Source organism: Schistocerca serialis, chromosome 9, assembly GCF_023864345.2.
Source record: "Schistocerca serialis cubense isolate TAMUIC-IGC-003099 chromosome 9, iqSchSeri2.2, whole genome shotgun sequence".
Lineage (NCBI taxonomy): Eukaryota > Metazoa > Arthropoda > Insecta > Orthoptera > Acrididae > Schistocerca > Schistocerca serialis.
Window position 1 is genome coordinate 65,081,216 of NC_064646.1, and position 15,470 is coordinate 65,096,685.

Below are 15,470 nucleotides of genomic sequence, written 5' to 3' on the forward strand. Positions count from 1 at the left end.
TTATCAGACACACTTCTCACCACCCTACAGCATCAACAATCCTTTAGTTCAACAGACAGCCATGGTCAGCTCTGACTCAGTCATCAACCACGCCGCACCAGGCAGTGTAGGCAGCTGGAAAGAACCGAGTGTATACAGACACTCCTGACAATAACGTCACTGGCCTTTGCCAGGCAGCGACCTGCAGTCAGTCAAAACAGAAAGGCAGCAACTGGAAACAACACCCTGCATGCTAACAGGAAGATGCAGCCACACATTTGTTAGTTTCTTGTAAATTTGGCCAATCAAGCACACAACTATAAGACATTCTGTAATCACTGAAATTGTAGAAACGATCCGGACTGTTGCACTAATACAAGTCACTTGCCTACTAAAAATGAGAGCCAATCAAGCTGCACGCTGTCTCCGCATAATAATTTTGCAGGTATCTCTGTGTTCAGTGTGTTGCATTGTCAAAATGCTTGTTTTCAGATTCCCGCAAACCAAGTGGATGTATCAAAGCTGGCTATTATCACCCCTTTTGGACCTTATGAATTCCTTTATTTACCACACTGACTAAAAATGCAGTGCAAATGTGGCAAAGTTTATAGACCATGTCCTTTTCGAGTTTTGGTTTTCCTGCACTTAAGTGATACTTTAGGCTTCTCTACTTCTTAACACGCACAGAGTGAACAACTCAAACTCGATGTTGATACCTTACATCAGCTTGGCATCATAATTAATGATGTTAAATGTCATTTGTTACAGTCAGAGCTAACCTTCCGTGATAATTCAATTAGTAGTGAAGGCAAATGGCTTACTATTCAATGGACTGTGTTCATTAGTCAACTACTGCAGCCAAGGAACTTTCAAGAATAATGTCAGTTCCTTGACGTGATAAATTTTTATCGCATACAACTACCTCAAGAGCTGCCATTCAGACAACAATGATGAATGCATTAGCAGGAAAACATGTGACGGGCAAAATAAACTTGCAATGGACTCTGCAGATGCAACAGGCATTTAAGTAAATTTAAGATTGCATTTCTCAGGCTACAACACTGGCACACCCACTACTCAGATGTGAGCGATCATACTAGTGGAGAGACTCTCCAGCAATCGCTAGCAGAAATTAAACAACAACTAACTTTCTTTCCCAAAAAGTTTACTGGCTCCCAATGGAAGGAGTCAGCTTATGACAGAGAACTGTTGGCAGTGTATGAAGCAATACGACACTTTAAAGACAATATAGAGGGTAGGCCTTTGACTGTCTACACCGATCATCGGACTCTAGCAGATCCATTCACAATCCCTCGAAAGCATGTTCTCCACGGCGTTTTCGCAATTTAGATTAAATTGCTCCATTCGGTAAGGTGTCTGACATCTTCGTGGTGAAGAGAGTGTCATGACAGGTTATCCCTCTATAGGATCAACGTACTCTCAGTATATACTGATTACAGGAAAGTAGCAGAATCACAATTAAGAGGATCAGCAACTGCACTATTCCTGGCTCTTCAAAATCAGTATTGTATGACGTTTCACAGAATCGTCCTTGACCACTAACACCTCTCAGCATTGGAAGAATCATCTTTAATAACCTACACAGACTGTCAGGATCTCTCGATGAACGAGACTTGTAACAGATCGCTTCATGTTATGAAATGCCAACGAAGATTGTAAAACCTGGATGCAAGCATGTGCTGCCTGCCAAAATAGAACAGCGTGCACTTCCGCAACACAGCCGCTTTGAGCATCTCCACCTAGGCGTTGTTTTGGGACCCTCCACAATGCAGGTGGGGTTCGTTCTATTCCCTCAGGAATCAACAGGATAGCTCACTGGATTGAGCCTATACCTGTAACTGACAATACTGCAGAAAATACACTGAAAGCATTTGTCGGTATATGGATTTCCCGTTTTGTGAGGCCTCTGTAAGGACCCAGCAGTGAGTATGTTGGCTGATATAGAAAACTCTCGGCTCAGAGGCTCAGCTCTGTGACAGGACAATCTTTGGAGTCATTTCATTCTGAGCTTTTGTACTATGCACACACGTTTAGTTGTATTGCTGCCAAGCAATAAAATGTATTTATTCCGCATTCCTTGGTTTTAGCTGGAGTATCCTCAGCTGGATCTTCTCCACAAACAAGTTAGGTTGTCAGTTGTCTGAGGCGGAGCATTCCCCCACTAAAGTACATCATATCTGAATACATACTCAGCAGTTACTGTCAATCCAAAGATTTTGTCGAACCCCTTACCCTTCCATTTTCAGCTCAGGTGTTTAATGAACGTCCTCTCCAAGACATTGTCTGAGCATATGGAGTTGTTGTCACAAGTGGGGCAACGTTATTCTGTGATTCTTGAGCTTGATTCCCTTACTAAACATTATTTTAAAAGCAAGCTTCCACAGCATACAGTTGTACTTGGAGGAACTTTGTTTTCAGTGGGTGATACTGCTGCAAGTGAGGCAATGTCGCAATGCACACCAATCATGGAGCTCTTGCAGGCTTTGCTGCGTACATGCATGATGAAAATGGGTTCTCTTGATAACCTGTCATCAGGCACAAGAAAATTAGTTTGGGTATCTGTGGGTAAAGAAAACGATATGCGTGGTTGAACCACTGGAGAATAACAAGCATTTAGATTCAATGCACAGTTCTTTATGCAGTAGTGTAGTGCACATTGTGGTGTAACATGCGATTCTATGGGATAACATGTTACACCTATATCCTATTAGGCCAGAGAAAAATGTGCATGGAAACTGAAAACGTAGAGTAGGTAGTTTTTAAGTGTGGAACATAACACTCGGCGCGCTGTGGTTGAACATATGTGTAGATGGGGTTTGCAAGCTGACAGCTAAGGACATCGACATGGCCTGACAGAGGTTGTGCATCTCCACCTGCTGTTGAAGCTCGTGTGTGCTTTGGTGTCTTGGGTTGACCGTGTCTTGGGGCCTCAGAGAAAAGGGGGCACTAGCAAGAATATAAACGATAGCACAGCTGAAGATCAGATTTGTGACTTGTCATTCTAACCGTCCTATCGAATTTCAAAGCATTAGATGTATATGTTATGAAATACTTCAAACTACAACTTATGAGCGATCAGTATCACTCGCCAGTATAAAAGTAAATGCACAGTGAAAAAGTTGCTGGTATAATACAGAAGAGTTATTGAAACGCAGTTTAGGTCATTTAGTAGTTTGGACAGATTGAAGTTCCCTTCCAGCATCTGCCCCTACTGCAAAAGGAGAAGAATTCAAATGTCACAGTCCCGTGACACTGCGTAGCAGGTCCATGAAAGTAATACACTTCAAGAACGATGACTGGAAACTATTTAAGAGATAAAACTGACACACATGCATCAGAGTGACAGATCGTACATGGAGTATATCATACTATTATCAAACAACCACAAGGTTACACTTTATTTTATACTTCTTTTGGGGCTCTAGAACAGATCACGAATTAGAAGTGCTGCAAGAAGAGAACGATTGTGATAGTAAGGAAGATTTGTCATGAAGTTTACTGAAAATAATAGAAGAACGTAGGAAGTTGCCCAGAGCAACTCAAGGCAGTAACAGAGCAATGTAAGCAGACACATGCTGTGATGTCATCTGAATTTATTTGTTAATCATGAAGAAATAAGTTAATTTTGTGTTAAAACTGAGAAATTGCTAAGCAGTGTCAAAAATTGAGAAAAGAATGATAATTGACCATGACAACAGATTCAACAGTGATAAGTATTCGTGTGCCTAAGCAGCCTTTGGCATGTTTGTGAAGAAGAATCTCAAGAAGAACACAACAGTATTCCACTTCGTTCCTTCAAGACTACTGTTGCAGCAGCAACTACTGAAGGCATCCCTGCAGCAACCGACCAGCATGAGAACAGGGCAGATGTTCTTCACAGAGCAGCAGCCAATTAGCCTTAGGCTAAGATTACTTTATTTACAAAACGAGTCTGTGAAGTCTCGCAAAAATATGTTACACTGATTTTGTGTGTTGACATCAAAGCAGAGACACAGTATTTTAGTCCTCTTAAGTGAATGTCTACACTGTACTCCAGTTGCTATACACCAGATGGAAGGATTGATGATGTATATGAAGAAGCAAGTAGAAAAGTTAGACTAATTAGAAAGTAGTATTAAATCCACCAGGCAAGGGGTATCTAATAGTATTAAAACACATGGAGAGAAGTTAAAGGAACTAGACGAGTTAGGAATGAAGAAGAACTGTGTATTGGTATGGCAGATTTAAAAACACTATCAGAGGAGGTAGCTATGAAAGAAGACAAAATCTCTGGTATAGAGAGATTTTATTAAATTCACCTGAGAAATTACAAGTAGAGATAGAAAAACAGTGTGACTTCATCAGGATGGAGGTTTAGGAAGAGTTTTAAAAGGTAAACGGTTAGATGAAATGTGTAGAGCAATTATCCACCCAGGAATATGAAGATAAACGTAGTCAAATCTCTGATATGTAAGTGAGAGTAGAGGCATTACAACAGAGCAGAGATTTTCATGAAATGGTTTGATTTGTTTAGAGGAGTTTCTGCAAGAGTTAGCTGAAGGAAATGTACAAGAGAAAGTTGAATCCTATAGTGTTAAAACTCATTCTTTGGGCAGTGCAATAGTACAGCAAAAGAAAATTCAGAAGTTGTGGTAAGCATTAAAAAATAACCAGAAAGAACTTACAAGGGGAGGCCGCCAATTGTGAAATTCAGATTCGATTCATACTGCACATAATAAAAGCTCATGGCCAGAGGTGTAATGTGGCAAAGCACCAAGATGCACTTCTCAGCCGTTGTCGAGAAAATCGACAGTTAAAAGAAACCGTTGCGGTGAAATAATCTCTACGATTAATACTTCCCTACAGCGTCGTGGCGCAACGGTAAGCGCTCGGTTTCGTAATCCGAAGGTCGACGGATCGAATCTCGCGCCATGCAACTTTTTTTTTTAGCATTTGTTTTTTGTATATAATTGCCAGCAATCAGTTGCAACAATTATGCATATAATAAGTTGTTGAAAGTCGTCTGTCATGGAAAAACTGGCGACTTCGAACATCATTATCTTTTCCGCAAACAAAATTGTATTTCACAAATGTTATTAATTGTCTTCATAATGTTAACCACGTATAGTTAACGGAAGACGTAGAAACGATATTCCGAAACGAATACGTATAGCGTAAGTCAAACGTTCGAATTAGAATAGAGACCCCACGAACACAAATTTGCTGTGGCAGGTATGAAATATAAACTCCGTTACTCGCTCGTTACACTTGAAGGACAGATGTTGAATGGGCCGAAACGAGCCGCCGCATAACAGCGTAGTTGCGTGCTAACTTCGAAAGAAGGTAGATGCGGTCCCTAGCGCAACTTATAACATCGTCGAAAATCAGTGCGGACGGGAGAGCTTTGATACACCCTGTTAAACAAACGGAAAAATGGAGGTGGTATAATTGGAGAGAGATTCGCCTTCACCAACATGCATAAGCAATTCATTTGAATATATATATATATATATATATATATATATATATATATATATATATATATATTTGAATTACAAAAAACTAATAATAAAAAGAAATTGCATGTTGCGAGATTCGATCCGGCGACCTTCGGATAACAAAGCCGAGCGCTTACCGCTGCGCCACAACACTGCAGAAAATTATTAATCGTAGAGAGTATTTCACCGCAATGGTTTCTTTTAACTGTCGATTTTCTCGACAACGGCTGAGAAGTGCATCTTGGTGCTTTGCCACATTACACCTCTGGCCATGAGCTTTTATTATGCGCAGTATGAATCGAATCTGAATTTCACAATTGATGGCCTCCCCTTGTTAGTAAAAAAATAGCTATCAATAATACTGGGTTGTACTTAAGGAACTTGAGTTAGGCAGTGGAATGAGTTTACCTAAATATTTTCCACAACTTAAATCGGATGCATAAGAACACCCAACTCACTTTTTGCGATATTTTGTAGATAATAACTTAAGAAGTGGTAAGATCGTAAGAGAATCCATTTTGCATGTGGTAACGTGGTAGGGGATACAATGGAACATTTCAGGAAAAATTCAAAAGGATATAATGGTCTGCCAGCACACAAGATAAGTAGACTCTAGAATTATTAGACCCAAATTATACTAATTGTTCTTTAGACTTGCCCTAAATGGTAAGATAATCTGACAGAGAAATAAAGTGAAACATACTGAGGGGCCTGGTCTAATTTTTTCAATTAACTTTCTAAACTTAAACTACACTAATAATTAGGCAAGAACCCTGGCCTTAAGGATAAAGCAGGGAATGAAGGCAGATGAATATTTTAGCGTAAAATTTGAGCGCTGTGCACAGGCAAGATTGTAGCCAGCTGAGAAGGAATTATGGACGATTGATGATGATATTTTGTTCTGGAGGTTAAACAACACTGCATGTAGTTGGAAATTATCGGTGTGTGGAAGAATTCTAATCTACATCTACATTTATACTCCGCAAGCCACCCAACGGTGTGCGGCGGAGGCCACTTTACGTGCCACGGTCATTACCTCCCTTTTCTGTTGCAGTCGCGTATGGTTCGTGGGAAGAACGACTGTCTGAAAACCTCCGTACGCGCTCGAATCTCTCTAATTTTACATTCGTGATCTCCTCGGGAGGTATAAGTAGAGGGAAGCAATATATTCGATACCTCATCCAGAAACGCACCCTCTCGAAACCTGGCGAGCAAGCTCCACTGCGATGCAGAGCGCCTCTCTTGCAGAGTCTGCCACTTGAGTATGCTAAACATCTCCCTAACGCTATCACGGTTACCAAATAACACTGTGGCGAAACGCGTTGCTCTTCTTTGGATCTTCTCTATCTCCTCCGTCTACCCGATCTGGTACGGATCCCACACTGATGAGCAATACTCAAGTATAGGTCGTACGAGTGTTTTGTAAGCCACCTCCTTTGTTGATGGACTACATTTGTCTATGTTAAGGGTCAGTTGCCACTCCCTGCACCAAGTGCCTATCCGCTGTAGATCTTCCTGCATTTCGCTACAATTTTCTAATACTGTAACTTCTCCTTATACTACAGCATCATCCGCGAAAAGCCGCATGGAACTTTCGACACTATCTACTAGGTTATTTATATATATTGTGAAAAGCAATGGTCCCATAAGACTCCCCTGTGGCACGCCAGAGGTTACTTTAACGTCTGTAGACGTCTCCCCATTGATAACAACATGCTGTGTTCTGTTTGCTAAAAACTCTTCAATCCAGCCACACAGCTGGTCTGATATTCCGTAGGCTCATACTTTGTTTATCAGGCAACAGTGCGGAACTGTATCGAGCGCCTTCCGGAAGTCAAGGAAAATAGCATCTACCTGGGAGCCTGTATCTAATATTTTCTGGGTCTCATGAACAAATAAAGTGAGTTGGGTCTCACACGATCGCTGTTTCCGGAATCCATGTTGATTCCTACAGAGTAGATTCTGGGTTTCCAAAAACGACGAGCAAAAAACATGTTCTAAAATTCTACAACAGATCGACGTCAGAGATATAGGTCTATAGTTTTGCGCATCTGCTCGACGACCCTTCTTGAAGACTGGGACTACCTGTGCTCTTTTCCAATCATTTGGAACCTTCCGTTCCTCTAGAGACTTGCGGTACACGGCTCTTAGAAGGGGGGCAAGTTCTTTCGCGTACTCTGTGTAGAATCGAATTGGAATCCCGTCAGGTTTATCCATAAAAGATATGGACATTTTGGCATCCACAAGTGCCTTAGGCGATGAATAAAGTGGGAGGGATAAAATACAGGGAGCGAAAGGCTATCTACAATTTGTACGGAAACCAGATGGCAGTTATAAGGGTCGAGGGACATGAAAGGGAAGCAGTGGTTGGAAAGGGAGTAAGACAGGTTTGTAACCTCTCCCAGATGTTATTCAATCTGTATATTGAGCAAGCAGTAAAGGAAACAAAAGAAAAATTCGGAGTAGGTGTTAAAATCCATGGAGAAGAAATAAAAACTTTGAGGTTCGCCGATGACATTGTAATTCTGTCAGAGACAGCAAAGGACTTGGAAGAGCAATTGAATGGAATGGGTAGTGTCTTGAAAGGAGGATGTAAGATAAACATCAACAAAAGCAAAACGAGACTAATGGAATGTAGTCGAATTAAATCGGGTGATGCTGAGGGAATTAGATTAGGAAATGAGCTACTTAAAGTAGTAAAGGAGTTTTGCTATTTGGGGAGCAAAATAACTGATGATGGTCGAAGTAGAGAGGATATAAAATGTAGACTGGCAATGGCAAGGAAAGCGTTTCTGAAAAAGAGAAATTTGTTAACATCGAGTATAGATTTAAGTGTCAGGAAGTCATTTCTGAAAGTATTTGTATGGGGTGTAGCCATGTATGGAAGTGAAACATGGACGATAAATAGTTTGGACAAGAAGAGAATAGAAGCTTTCGTAATGTGGTGCTACAGAAGAATGCTGAACATTAGATGGGTAGATCACATAACTAATGAGGAAGTATTGAATAGGATTGGGGAGAAGAGAAGTTTGTGGCACAACTTGACCAGAAGACGGGATCGGTTGGTAGGACATCTTCTGAGGCATCAAGGGATCACCAATTTAGTATTGGAGGGCAGTGTGGAGGGTAAAAATCGTAGAGGGAGACCAAGAGATGAATACACTAAGCAGATTCAGGAGGATGTAGGTTGCAGTAGGTACTGGGAGATGAAGAAGCGTGCACAGGATAGAGTAGCATGGAGAGCTGCATCAAACCAGTCTCAGGACTGAAGACCACAACATCAACAACATCAAGAACTTAAGTAGTAAAATAGTACAACTACCACAATATTGTGAAATATGCCAGAAGGTTAAAGATGATAACAGCAATCTACAACATAAGTTCTATAGCTCTCGTAAAAGTAAGAGTTTAATTGAGTAGTAATAATTAATTAAGAAAATATTACATCATAAAGAAGTAAATTAATATCTATTGTAAGCTATCAATTAAAGGTTTCACATTTTTTGTGTATTTTTCCGAAAAAGAAAGCATTTCATAGGCGCGAATTTTGGACTAGGGTTTGTTTACATAATTGTATTTTGTTAGTTACGTGACTATTTCAATAAAGTAAAGTTTGTGTTGTTAGTGTATTCTTACATGCTATCCATTTGAGTCTCTAGTAAACAGCCGAAGTCAAAACCCCACACTATACAGGGTGATTCACAAAGATATGCAGATATTTTACAATGTTATTCTACAAGTAAAAATAAAGAAAAAAGTTCATATCAACATATATCTACAAATAATTAGTTACGGAGTCACGGCTAATAAATGATTTTGCCTGAAATTTAGTAAATTCTCTAATATGAAGCCATCACACAACTGAAAGAGGTTAAAGTAAAGCCCATTTTCCATTTATCTCCTTGTTATGAGCCTAGTGAATCTAATAAAACATGTGCCAGACGTGTATCTGCAGTAATTTTCCAGGACATCCTCAGAAGCAAAGATTATTATACACGTAAATTTGTTTACATTTCACTAAGAATGTAGAAACGTTTATGTCATTGTTGGCAACCGTTAGTGAGTTGTTTCAGTCGTTTCCTGACCTTGAAACGAATTAGTTTTCTGTATTCTTCAGTAAAAGAACATAATAACAACTGTATATTTAAGTGAAACCACATAGTAACTGTTGTAGTTCATAGATTATTTATGAAAAAGGGATGCCTTTCAAATTTACGATAGAGGAACACGCCAAAGTGGTGTTTATTTATGAAAAATGTGATGGTAATGCTACAGCTGCAGTTAACGAATATCACATACGTTATCCAACTCGGCGGATTCCGAATGCACAATCCATTAGTGGAGTATTTCGAATGTTACGGGAGAAAGGTTCTCTACCTAGCGTTCACAATCAGTACAAGCGCTCGATATGTAAAGACAATGACAAGGATATTATGCATGCTGTTCAGTGTAGTCCATGTACCAGTACACGACGTATCTCTCAATGATCAAGCATTTCACAATATAAAGTATGGCTTACGCTGAAGTACAATAATCTGTATTCCTACCATAAACAAAAAGTGCGTCATTTACATCCAGGAGATCCTGCTCTTCGCTTGGAGTTGTGCAACTGGTTAAATACTAATTGGCAGTTACACAAATACTTTTTATTTACTGATGAGACACAGTTTACTCGAGATGGTATAAACAATTTACATAACAAGTACATATGGTCTGAAGCAAACCCACATGCAACAGCACAACACAATTTCCAGCAGCGATTTAGCACAATTCTGTGGAACACACACTTTACTGAACCATTCATTTTCCCAGCACGTCTAACTGGAGAGACATACTTACATTTACTTCAAGAAGAAATGTTTGCTCAATGATGTTCCAATTGCTACGCGATTACGAATGTATTTTCATTACGACGGCGCGCCTCCACGTTTCACCAATGTCATTACTACACAGTTAAACGAACATTTTCCCCATAAATGGATTGGTCATGGCGCTACATATCTGTGGCAACCCAGGTCGTCTGATTTAACACCAATGGATTTTTGTGTATGGGGATGGATGAAAGACATAGTTAATGAGGAAAAAGTCAACACATGTGAGACATGACGTGCTTGAATTATGAATGCAATAGACAAACTTAAGCACAACCTGTGAAACTGAAACGAGCAACAAAATCTGTTCATACACATGCAGCTAAATGCATTGAACTCAATGGAGACATTTTTCAACATTTTGTGAATGTATTGTGAAATTGTATGTATACTGTACAACTTCCTTAATATTGAGCTTTGTTTTCTTCAGTTTAACATGAATTCACATATGCTATGATATTAATAAAAGCAAATTATCTGACAGATTCATACAGTTTCAGGTAATGTTATTACCATTATTCTGCCGAAATTAAATTCTTTACAACTTGTGTTGAAAATTTTGTGCAATTGTCCGGAATTTTAAAAACAAATTGGACCAAGTAGTTAATCAATTAAAAATTTTACGAAATTACTTCTTTGTTTCTCTGGACATTTTGGAAATCTACTGCAGATACACGTCTGGGACATGTTTTATTAGAAACTTCCTGGCAGATTAAAACTGTGTGCCGGACCAAGACTCAAACTCCCAAGTTCGAGTCTTGGTTCAACATACAGTTTTAATCCACCAGGAAGTTTCATATCAGCACATACTTCGCTGCACAGTGAAAATCTCATTCTAGATATTTATTAGATTCATCAGATCAATAACAACAAAATAAATGGAAATCATGCTTTCCTTTAAGCTCGTACTGTTTTGTAATGTCTTCATGTTAATAAAGTTCCGAAATTTGAGGCAAAATATTTTATTAGCCATAACTCTGTAACTAAACATTTGTGGACTTACGTGTAAATGGAATTTTTCTTTTGCTTCAGTTCTAGAATAACATATTAAAATATTTGCATATCTTTGTGAATCACCCTGTATAGTGTGGGCTCAGTTCTTTGTTTAATTTTTGTTTCATCACATAAACAATACAGGTTAAATCGTTTTTGTTTCTGTGGAAGTTTTGAATTAGTATCCGAATTTTTGGCCTGAACTTTCTTAGAAATTTAATATATTAATTCAGTAATCTATGAAGTTTTCCTGGTTTAACATAGACTAAAGGTAAAATCTGTTTGCCAAAAGTGAGAAGTGCATGACTTCCGGGGTCATCATGTGGGTGACAGTAGTGGCGTGAGAATTGGGGAAATACATAAGACTCATTGGTTGCGTAAGATTTGCTGTGGAGATAGGATCAGAGTGGAACAGGAGGAGAAGATTGCTACCCTTCAGGTGAACTAGATAAAGTGAAACAAGATCTGGAAAGATTAAGTGAGAAGAAGCAAAAGTGAGTTGGGAAGTGACAACAGGTTATAGAAGAAATAGGAATAAGACCTTCTCAGGCAGTGCTATTGTGAATGCGCAACACAGGTTCTTTCTGTTGTCACAGTTGGAAACTGATGAGCCTGAAATAGATGTAGGCGTAGACAGGGCACAAAAAAATTTCAAAAAGTCTTTGAAAGCTAAGGAATCAGAAAAAGTTGTAAAAAGAAACAGGTGTTGGCCAGCTGTTGCAGGATGAACTAATGTCAGGTTACCAGGTCACAAGTTTTTTTTGAAGCCTGGTGCAAGTCTTGGTAGGTGATGGAGGATGTAGGTTCACTTTGCAAAGACTTCCCAAAGGAAGACACCATGGTAATAGTGGGTGGGGTGGGCAACAGCTTATTCAGTTAAGAGTGACCTGGCAAAGATCGCTTGGGCAATGAGACATACTGGAGTAGGCCTTGTGTCTGTTCTGAGGCGTAAAGATAAGCCTCATTTAAACAATTCTCTTAGGAGAGTTAATTTAGAGATGGAACGGCTGCTTGGATCATGTATGGGGTCTGACATCAGTGTGGTTCCTGTTCAATCTGTCAGCAGGTTGGACTATACTAGCCATAGCCTCCACCTCAACAATTAAGGGTAGGGAAAACTTTCTAGGCTAATAGTAAATAACTTAAGGCGGGGCACTACCACAAGTGGTAAACTACCAGTGGTGACAGGTGACAGAGCAGCGAATTTTTTTAGTGTAGTGAGGGCAGAAACGAAAGTTGACCAGAGACAGGTTGAAAATGACATTCACATTGATAAAACAGGCAACCATGTAGCAAATTTTAATGTACACAATTCATGCAGACAACCGGCAGCCGGTGCGACCGAGCGGTTCTAGGGGCTTCAGTCTGGAACCGCGCGACCGCTACAGTCGCAGGATCGAATTCTGCCTCGGGCATGAATGTGTGTGATGTCCTTAGGTTAGTTAGGTTTAAGTAGTTCTAAGCTCTAGGGGACTGATGACCTCAGATGTTAAGTCCCATAGTGCTCAGAGCCATTTGAACCATGCAGACAACCTGTGATTGCAACTAGAGATACTCAAAATTGACAAGATAATTAAATCATCTAGTTGTAATTCAACAAGTCCAAAAAATTAGTTATCCTTATTGCATCAGAATATCAGAGGACTAAGGAGGAAGCTTAATGCATTCCTTATTTGTGTTGAAGAATTAGAGTTGAGCAAATCAGTTGATATTATCTGCCTCTCTGGACATCATGTGACCACTGGTATAGATATGTTAAATGTTACAAGATTTTAAGTTAGCTTCTTACTTCTGTAGAGAAACTATGGAGAAAGTGGGAGTTGCCACATTTGTAAGAGACTGTTTTGATTTCAAGTATATTGATATTAATAAATTTTGCTCAGAGCAGCACTCACAAGGTTGTGCAACAGAAGTAGTATTTCATAATAAGTCCTTTATAACAGCAAGTATATACAGATCACCTTCAGGATATTATAACCTCTTCATAAAAAATCTGGAATCTTTGTTGTCCCATCTCAAAGTAAAGAAACAAGGAATTACTGGTTGTTGGTAATTTTAATATGGATTTGTTGAAAATCTCTGTCAGTCAACAATTTTTGCAAACCGTAACACTATCATTCAATCTAGTTTTACTGTGAACATTGCATCTGGGAGATGTAAATGCTTTGAGACTGCTATCGATAATATCTTTGTAGACAAATCTAGGGATAAAGTCAAATCACAAAACCAATAACAAATGGGCTATCTGATCATGACATGCATCGTCTTGTATTAAATGTTGAAAATTGTCAGGGTAAAAATCTATTAACTCTGAGTACAAAAGGTTAATAAATCAGTCAAAAATGAAGAAATTCAGGAAATTGCTCAAAGACATTAACTGGATAGACATTACAATACTTCTGACTCAAATGAAAAATACAAAAAGCATTCATGAATAAAGTTACTTCAACTTTTGAAAATTGTTTTCCCCTAAAGGTAACTCAAATCACACAGAAGTCAAAAAATAAACCATGGGTTACACAAGGAATAAAGATATCATGTGGGACAGAAAGGAGACTCTACTTACTATCTAGGAACAGCTCTGATGTTAGCATTGTAATGCATTGCAAAGAATACTGCAAAATATTGAAGCAAGTAATCCAGAAATTGAAGCAGCTTTATTATGAGAAAAAGGTAATTGCATCAGGCCAAAAATAAAAACTGTATTGGATATAGTGAAGACAGAGACAAGTGGGGCCAGAAAGGAAGAGGAACAGATAACTCTAAAAAAATGAGACTTTGGTAACAAATGTATGTAGTGTTGCAAACCTCTTAAACAAGCACTTCGTATCTGGTACTGACAGCTTGAGGTTATCAGGTTCAGTGAACAGTGCAATGGAGTATCTGAGACCAGCCGTTAAAAATAATTTTAGCAAAATGGAAGTGACACTCACGTCTCCGAAAGAAGTAGCATCCATCACAAAATCCTTAAAATCTAAGTATTCTAGTGAGTATGATAACATATGAATGAAGTTAATCAAATAGTGCTCACATTAGTTGAGTTCTATCTTAAGATGTTTGTGTAATCAATCTCTTATCAGCAGAACATTTCCAGACTGGCTAAAATATACCGAATTGAAGCCTCTTTACAAGAAGGAGGATAAAGAGATACCATCAAACTATCGACCAATTTCACTTTTGCCAGCTCTCTCAAAAATATTTCAAAAGTTGCTTCAAGCATTTCCTTAAGCATCTGACTGCAAATGATGTATTGTCCAAGTCATTGTTTGAGTTTCTTAAGGGTTCTGATATAGAGAAAGCTATTTACACTTACAGTGAGAATGGACTTAATTCATTAGATAATAAATTAGTGGCTACTGGCATTTTCTGTGACCTGTCAAAGTCCTTTGACTGTGTGAACCACAGCATTCCCTTAAGTAAATTAGACAACTGCGGTGTCACTGGCAATGGTGCAAAATGGTTTGAGTCTTATTTAACTAACAGGAAAGGAAGGGTGTTGTTGCAAAATACCTGTGCAGTAAGCAGTCAGTTTTCATCTGAGTGGGAATTAATTACATGTGTTGTTCCTCTAGGTTCCATCCTGGGTCTGTTGCTTTTCCTTGTGTACATTTATGACCTCTCGTCTGTTGCAATGCCAGACGCTAAGTTTGTTCTGTTTGCAGATGGTACAATAAGTAGCAAGTCAAGTGTAGACTTAGAAATAGCTGCTAATCAAAATTTCACTGACATTAATAAATGGTTTAAAGCTAATTCACTGTATTAATCTTTGTAAAGACCCACTATATACAGTTCAGTACCTGTAAGAGATTTCCTTCCAGCATGTGTATAATGTGAGAAACATGCAGATTGAAGAGGTTGACAGTGTTAAATTTCTGGGATTGCAACTCGATAATAAATTCAATTACGAAGGCCATATCTCAGAATTGCTTAAGCGCCTAAACAAGTCTGTATTTACAGTGAGAATGACGATAGGTGTAGGAGATGTAAATATAAAAAAGTTACATTCTTTGCTTACTTTCATTCTATTATGTCATATGTGATCATGTTCTACGACAACTCATCAAACCAAGAAAAAGTTTTTAGAGTGCAAAGTGTGTCATAAGAATCATTTGTGGTGTAAATTCAAGAA